Source organism: Pongo pygmaeus, chromosome 20 (assembly GCF_028885625.2).
Source record: "Pongo pygmaeus isolate AG05252 chromosome 20, NHGRI_mPonPyg2-v2.0_pri, whole genome shotgun sequence".
NCBI classification, from domain to species: Eukaryota; Metazoa; Chordata; class Mammalia; order Primates; family Hominidae; genus Pongo; species Pongo pygmaeus.
Window position 1 is genome coordinate 43,397,872 of NC_072393.2, and position 9,014 is coordinate 43,406,885.

Consider the following 9,014-nt stretch of genomic DNA (forward strand, 5'->3'; position numbering starts at 1 on the left):
GATCGCGCCACTGCACTCCAGCCTAGCAACAGAGTGAGACTCCCTCTCAAAAAACAACAACAACAAACAAACAAAAACTTATTTCAGGGAGAAACGCTTGCATTCCAAGGTAGGGACTCTCCGTTCTCTTCCTGAATTTATTCACATTCCAAAGCACTTGTTTACACTAGGGAGATCAGTTTTCTCTCCCTCTCTCAGGAGGGCCGCGAAGCACGTGGGCAGCACGTGGGCAGCACGTAGTCTACATAAACTGTCAGGTTCACAGTTTCAGGGTTTGTCCCCTGTGAGGCAAGAAACTCTGTTGCATGGTCACGGTCCATCTGGCTCCTGCCATGTCACCTGTAGGGTACTGGACATGGGAAACTGATGCAGTTCTTGCTGTGTGTAATAATATTGTCTGATTTCTGAGCTAGAAACTCCATGTTTGTTTTGTAACAGGAAAAAATTTAATTAGGAGGTCATTGGGCTGAGACAGATCCAGTGATTTGGGTTCTTACATAAGCAACCTGAAGCCCAATGTAAACAGTAAAACAAAACTAGAGACTTAACCAGTCAGAAACTGCTAACTGTAAACCAAAAATTAAAACCTAAGCTCCCCCACCAACCAACTGAAAGGAACTCCTCCAGGCCAAGGAGACCCCAGAGAAACCTGAAAACCTGAATTCCCGGCCATGACAGGAAGGGAGATCGGACACGCCTGATCCTATGCCCCGCCCCCACTTTTTTGGAGTTGAGGCACAATTGACGAGAATTAAGGTTAAAATAGAGATCCTAAGACTGAAAAAAGCAGACTTTGTGACAATAAGATACAAAATTCCAACCTAACTCTGGTATAGCATCACATGACAGCTGACCCTGAAGGAAATCAAAATATTTTACCCCAAAATATATTTCTTTTATATATTTTAAATGGTCCTGGCCAGGTGCAGTGGCTCACTCCTGTAATCCCAACACTTTGGGAGGCCAAGGCAGGTGGATCACTTGAGGTCAGGAGTTTGAGACCAGTCTGGCCAACATGTGAAAAACCCCGTCTCTACTAAAAATACAAAAATTAGCTGGGCGTGGTGGCGTGTGCCTGTAATCCCAGCTACTTGGAGGCTGAGGCAAGAGGATCACTTGAACCCAGGAGGTGGAGGTTGTGGTGAGCCCAGATAGCGCCACTGCACTCCAGCCTGGGTGACAGAGCAAGACTTTTGTCTCAAAAAAAACAAAAAACAAACAAACAACCCCCCCCCGCCCCGCCCACAGAAAAAAACCTGATTTTCTTCATAGAGTTGACATTCTGGTGGGGAGAGATGAGCATTCAATAAATATATGTCAATTGCTAAGTACTACAGAGAAAAATAGAGCCAAATAAGGAGAATGGAGAATGCCGGGGGGAAGGGAAGGCCTCTCTGATAAAGCAGTATTTCAGTAGCGATCTGGAGGAAGTGAAGAGTGAACCATATGTTTATTTTGGGGAAGAACATTCCAGGAAAAGGAACAGCAAGTGCCAAGGCCCTGAGTGGGGATTGCACTCGACATATTTGAGCATGGTTGCTGGAGCTGGATGAGAGGAAAAGTGATAAGACATGTACTCAGAGAGGTGAGGGGAGGGGCTCGGCTGCAAATCATGTCAGCCTTTTAGGCCATTGTAAGGACTTTGGCCTTTCCTCTTAGTGAAGAGCCACTGGAGGATTTTGAACGAAGGGAATGGCATGATCCAAAGTTTGTTTTTTATTTTTTTAATTTTCATTTTTTACAAACAGGGTCTCAGTCTGTTGCCCAGGCTGGAGTGCAGTGGTTTAATCATAGGTCACTGCAGTGTCGACCTCCTGGGCTCAAGCGATCCTCCCATCTCAGCCTCCCAAGTAGCTGGGACCACAGGCAGTGCCACCATACCCAACTAATCTTTTTCTTTTTTTTTAGAGACAGTATCTCACTATGTTGCCCAGGCTGGTCTCAAACTCCTGGCCTCAAGCAATCTTCCCACCTCAGCCTCTCAAAGTCTGGGATTACAGCTGTGAGCAGGGAAAGTGCTGGGATTACAGGTGTGAGCCACTGCGCCCGGCCTGATGTTTGTTTTCAAAGGATCCTTCTGGTTGTTGCGTGGAGAATAGAATATGAGAGGTCTAGGGCAGGAGCAGTGAGATGAATGAGTTCATTATAATAATCCAAATAAGAGATGGTAGCTTGGCTGGTAAAGCCAGATAGGACCTCCTGTGGGGTATAAGTGAAAGGAAGGAATCAAGAATGATTTCAAGTGGCTTGAGTAAATGGAAGAACATAAATTGCCATTTGTTGAGAATGGGAAGAACTGGAGGAGTAATAGTCTTGGAAAGATGAAATTAGGATGTTACTGGACACAGTGGCCCACACATGTAATCCTAGAACTTTGGGAGGCCCAGGTGGGATGATCACTTCAGTGCAAGAATTTGAGACCAGCCTGAGCTACATAGAGAGAACCTGTCTCTAAAAAAATATTTAAAGCTTAGCCAGGTGTGAAGGCCTGTGCCTGTAGTCCCAGCTACTTGGGAGGCTGAGGCAGGAGAATTGATTGAACCTGCGAGGCAGAGGTGGCAGTGAGCTGAGATTACGTCATTGCATCCAGCCTGGGTGACAGAGTGAGACTCCCTCTCCAAAAAAAAAAAAGTTACAGTTATCAATTTTATGTTTTATATATTTTACCACAATTTAAAATGGCAATATTATACAAGGCAAATAAAGGTTGTAGAAATGTTCCAGATTAAAGGACGTGAAATAGACATGATAACTGAATGCAATCAATATCTGACTCTAGATTGGTTCTTTGTTTGGTTAGAGATGGGGTCTCATTATGTTGACCAGGCTCGTTTTGAACTCCTGGCCTCAAGCAATCCTCCTGTTTCAGTATCACAAAGTGCTAGGATTACGGGCATGAGCCACTGTGCCCAGCCTAGGTTTGCTCTTACAATGGAAGGGAAGGAATGCTTTAGAGTGGGCATGGTGGCTCACGCCTGTAATCCCAGCACTTTGGGAGGCCAAAGTGGGTGGATGACCTGAGGTCAGGCGTTCGAGACCAGCCTGGCCAACATGGTGAAACCCCGTCTCTATTAAAAATACAAAAATTAGCTGGGTGTGGTGGTGGACACCTGTAATCCCAGCTACTTGGGAGGCTGAGGCAGGAAAATCGCTTGAACCCGGGAGGCAGAGGTTACAGTGAGCTGAGATCGCGTCACTGCACTCCAGCCTGGACGACAAGAGCGAAACTCCATCTCAAAAAAAAAAAAAGAATGATTTAAAGGACATTATTAGGACAACTGACAGAATGGGATTATGGATGTAAAGTATTGCAAATGTATGAAGTTGATAACTGTACAACAATTATATAAGAGAATATCCCTATCCTTAGGAAGTACATACTGAAGTGTTCTATGTAACTTACCCTCGAAAATTCCAGATAAATATTAAATTGTTTATGTGTATGTGTGTGGAGAGACAGAATAAGCAAATGAGGTAATATTTTAACAATAATTTAATCTGAATAAAGGGCATAGAGTTTTACTGCATTATTTTATTTTCTGATTTTTTGGGAATTTGAAATAATTTCTAGTTAATGTTCTAAAGTTCAAGCTGGGCATGGTGGCATACACCTGTAGCCCCAGCTACTCAGGAGGCTGAAGTGGGAGAATCACCTGAGCAGAAGAGGTTGAGGCTGCAGTGGGCCGTGATCATGCCACTGCACTTCAGCCAGGGAGAGAGAGAGAGACTCTGTCTCAAAATAAAATAAGTTCAAAAACAAACAAAAACCCCAGTGAACCTGTTCCTTTTGTTCCATTCTCTCTTTTTTTTTCTTTTGAGATGGAGTCTTGCTCTGTCATAAGACCAGAGTGCTGTGGCATGATCTCCACTCACTGCAACCTCCAACTCCCTGGTTCAAGCAATTCTCCTGCCTCAGCCTCCCAAGTAGCTGGGATTACAGGCACGTGCCACCATGCCCAGATAATTTTTGTGTTTTTAGTAGAGACGAGGTTTCAACATGTTAGCCAGGATGGTCTTGATCTCCTGACCTCATGATCCGCCCGCCTCAGCCTCCCAAAGTGCTGGGATTACAGGCATGAGCCACCACGCCTGGCCCCATTCTCTCTTAAACCCACTCTAATCAAACCACCTATCCCACAACTCCACTGAAATGCATTTGTCAAGGTTACCAAATATACCCATTTGCCAACTCCAGTGGTGACTTCTCTCACTCTTTCTCTTACTTGACCCATCAGCAGTATTTGACATAGTTTATCACTCCCTCCTTCTTGAAATGTGTGCATCTTTTCACTTCTGAACACCACTTTTTTAGTTTTTCTCTTACATTCCTGGCCGCTCCTTCTAAATATCCTTGACAGTTCCCCTTCCAAACACTGGAGTGCCCAGGGCTCAGTCCTCAGAGCCAACCCATCTAGGAGTTTCTGTATGTCCTCAGGGTCATTTCCCAATCTCAATCTAGTGTCTTTTTTTTTTTTTTTTTTTTTTGAGACAGAGTCTTGCTCTGTTGCCCAGGCTGGAGTGCAGTGGCGCGATCTTGGCTCACTGCAAGCTCTGCCTCCCGGGTTCACGCAATTCTCCTGCCTCAGCCTCCCAAGTAGCTGGGACTACAGGCGCCCGCCACGACGCCCGGCTAATTTTTTGTATTTTTAGTAGAGATGGGGTTTCACCATGTTAGTTAGCCAGGATGGTCTCGATCTTCTGACCTCGTGATCCACCTGCCTTGGCCTCCCAAAGTGCTGGGATTACAGGCGTGAGCCACCGTGCCTGGCCTCAGTCTAGTGTCTTTATTCACTCACCTTAGTCTGTGCAAATCATATTCTTCCAGAAATGTAAGATCCTCCTCCCATTGAGGTCTTACTCAAGGCCAAACTCCCTGTCACCTAAACCCTGGTTCAAAGCAGTTGGCGGCTGTACATGTTAAGAAAAGTTTCTCATACCATCCTGAGCACGCATGCTGGGAGAAAGATGGGAGGCTGGAAGCCCCTTCTAATATGCTGGAGAGATCTGAAGTGCAATTCTCCCTTCAAAAATCAGAAAACTAGGGCCCAGTAAGGTCATTACTTGTTGAAGGTTATTCAACTGGTTATTGGCAATGTCTGAGCTAAAGCCCTGTGCTGTCTCCTTAAGTGTTGATTTCATGTATTTGTGTCAGGAGCCTCCTTAAGAATCTGATAAAAGCTGCAGACTTTTTCTCAGCAGAAAAAAGTACTTAACACATGGCAACAACTTTTTTTTTCTTTTAATTTGAAGAGTTTCATGGACTCTCAAAGTACATCTAGACCTCAGGTTATAGAAACCCTGCTCTATCAGAACAATCCAAAGCATGGAGAAGTCTACGGCACTACTGATTTAGTACCCTCAACAAATCAATGGTGTGAAAAAGCTGGTGACAGGACTGTAAATGTTCAAGATTAAAAGAGTCTTAGGAAGCATAACAATCAAATACAGTATATAGGCCTTATTTAATTTTTTTTCTTTTTTTTTGAGATGGAGTCTTGCTCTGTCACCCAGGATGGAGTGCAGTGGTGCAATCTCGGCTCATTACAACCTCCACCTCCCGGGTTCAAGCGATTCTCCTGCCTTAGCCTCCCGAGTAGCTGGAACTACAGGCACGTGCCACCACGCCCGGCTAATTTTTGTATTTTTTGTAGAGACAGGGCTTCACCATATTGGTCAGGCTGATCTTCAACTCCTGACCTCGTGATCCACCCACCTCCGCCTCCCAAAGTGCTGGGATTACAGGTGTGAGCCACCACTCCCAGACTCAATTTTTTGTTTTTTAGAGACAGAGTCTTGCTATCACTTAGGCTGGAGTGCAGTGACATAATCATAGCTCACTATAGCCTTGAACTCCTGGGCTCAAGTAATCCTCCCACCACAGCCACCTGAGTAGCTGGGACTACAGGTGCACACCACCACACATGGCTAATTTTTGCTTGTTTGTTTGTTTTGAGGTGGAGTCTTGCTCATTCTATCTCCCAGGCTGGAGTGCGGTGGTGCAATCTTGGCTCATTGCAACCTCTGCCTCTCAGGTTAAAGAGATTCTCCTGCCTCACTTTCCCAAGTAGCTGGGATTATAGGCATGCGCCACCACTCCTGGCTGATTTTTGTATTTTTTAGTAGAGAGGAGGTTTCACTATGTTGGCCAGGCTGGTCTCAAACTCCTGAGCTCAAGTGATCTGCCCATCTCCACATCCCAAAGTGCTGGTATTACAGGCATGTGCCTGGCTATATATATATATATATATATATATATATATAGAGAGAGAGAGAGAGAGAGAGAGAGAGAGAGAGATAGGGTCACACTCTTATTTGAATTCTGATTCAAACAAACTAAGTATAAAAGGACATTTAGGGAGCCACGCATAGCGGCATGCACCAATGATCCCAGCTACTCTGGAGGCTGAGGTGGGAGGATCCCTTGAGTCCAGGAGTTCAAGGCCAGCCCGAGAAATATAGCAAGAACCCATCTCTAAAAAATGAAAAAAAAAAAAAAAAGACATTTTGGGGAGGGGAACAACCACGGAAATTTGCATAGACTGAGTATTAGATGATATTAAGGAATTGTTTTGTTAGATATGAAAATCATTATATAGGAAAATGTTATTTTTTAGAGCTGAAATATCAAAGTATTTAGGGTTGAAATATGATGTCTAGGATTTACTTTAAAATACTTCAACAAAGAAAAAAATAGATGAAGCAATTTTGGCAAAATGTTAACAATTAATTATAGGTGATAGGGAGCTGGGAGTTCATTATAATACTCTTCTACTTTTGTGATTGAAATTTTTCATAAAAACACGAACAACTGTTCTTTGACATTCTGGCAAAGACAAGAAGATATCTGGGTTGTCACAGCCAGTACCCAAATTCTGAGGGTCCCTGAAGAGTCATTCATAGACTTTCTGACTCTAGCACCACAGACTATCTGCTGGGTTTTGTTTCTTTTTACCAGAGGACTCACTGATATCCTGACTCTAGACTAGCTCCTACAATGGAAGAGAAAGAATACTATAAAGGACATTATTAAGTCAACTGACAAAATTGGAATATGGATGGTAGATTTATAAATGAATCAGATAGGTATTGTCATTCTCTTTCTGGATCTTTCAAGGAATTTATCCATTTCATCTGCGTTGTCAAATGTATGGACATAGAGTTGTTCATAGTGGTCTCTTATCTTTGTAAATGTCTGTAGGATCTGTAGTGATGGCTCCTCTTTCATTACTCATATTTGTGATTTGTGCACTATCCTTTTTTTGACACAGACAAATAGAGGCCAAAAGGAGAAATGACTCAGGTCAAGACTGCAGAGCCAGCTGGGCTATCCTTAACTCCTGCTGCCTTGCCTGGCTGTCAGGTGAATCATCCTTTTTGAGTCTTCCTGCTCCCAGCCCACAGCTCTCACATATTCTTTTTTTAATTTTTATTTTATTATTATTATTTTTTTGAGATGGAGTCTTGCTCTGTCGCCCAGGCTGGATGGAGTGCAGTGGCGTGATCTTGGTTCACTGCAACCTCTGCCTCCTGGGTTCAAACAATTCTCCTGCCTCAGCCTCCCAAGTAGCTGAGACTATAGGCACATGCCACCACGCCTGGCTATTTTTTTTTTCTGTATTTTAGTAGAGATGGAGTTTTACCATGTTGCTCAGGCTGGTCTCGAACCCCTGAGCTCAGGCATTCCGCCTGCCTTGGCCTCCCAAAGTGCTAGGATTACAGGCATGAGCCACCATGCCTGGTCAGCTATTCTGTGTGGCCTGACATGTAGTCTGCCATGGAAGAGCCCAACTGTAGAGCAAGGACACTCATTGCCCTTGGCCTCTGAGGTGAATCTAACTTCTCAGAATGTTCTCTTGCCCTCTATCCTCTGCTTTCCCTCAAAAGAAAAAAGAGGTAGAGGAGGTAAGATAACAAAAGAGAGATTGGGGTGGGGACTGGCAAATGGTAAAGATGGGCTACTTTTTAGAAGCAGCAGTAAGCCTCAGTGTGCCTGGAAAGAGGCAGTTCTGTCATGGCAGGGAGACGAGATCAGGGAAAAACAGTGACAACTTTACTGTCCCCTTTTTTTTTTGAGATGAAGTCTCGCTCTGTCACCCAGGCTGGAGTGCAGTGGCATGATCTCGGCTCACCGCAACCTCTGCCTCCTGGGTTCAAGCAATTCCTCTGCCTCAGCCTCCTGAGTAGCTGGGATTACAGACACACACTGCCATGCCCAACTAAGTTTTTTGTATTTTTGTAAGAGACGGGTTTTCACCATGATGGTCAGGCTGGTCCTGAACTCCTGGCCTCAAGTGATCCACCCACTTCAACCTCCCAAAGTGCTGGGATTACAGGCGTGAGCCACCGCACCCAGCCTACTCCTTTTGCTTTAACTCTTGTCTCCTTAATTGCTAGAAGGAAGGTTCATAAGTCCCTAAGTAATTGGGGGGGCCTAATTGAGCCTACACCTAGTTTTCCAAATTCTTATTCTATCACCCTACCCAAATTCCATGTCTGGATAGTAGTAAAGGGAGTGAAAGACATAGGGACATCAGCTTACCTCCTTTTTGTTTGTTTGTTTGTTTGTTTTTTTGAGACAGGGTCTTGTTCTTGCCCAGGCTGGAGTGCAGTGGCACAACCATGGCTCACTGCAGTTTCAACCTCCCAGGCTCAAGTGATCTTCCCACTTCAGCCTCCTGAGTAGCTGGGACTACAGCAGGCACACATCACTGCGCCTAGCTAATTAAAAAACAGGCCAGGCACAGTGGCTCATACCTGTAATCCTGGCACCCTGGGAGGCCGAGGTGGGTGGATCACAAAGTCAGGAGTTAGAGACCAGCCTGACCAACATGGTGAAACCCCTGTCTCTACTGAAAACACAAAAATTAGCCGGGCATGGTGGCACGCGCCTGTAATCCCAGCTACTCAGGAGGCTGAGGCAGGAGAATTGCTTGAACTGAGAGATGGAGGTTGCAGTGAGCCAAGATTGTGCTCCCCTGCACTCCAGCCTGGGCGACAGAATGAGACTCCAACCC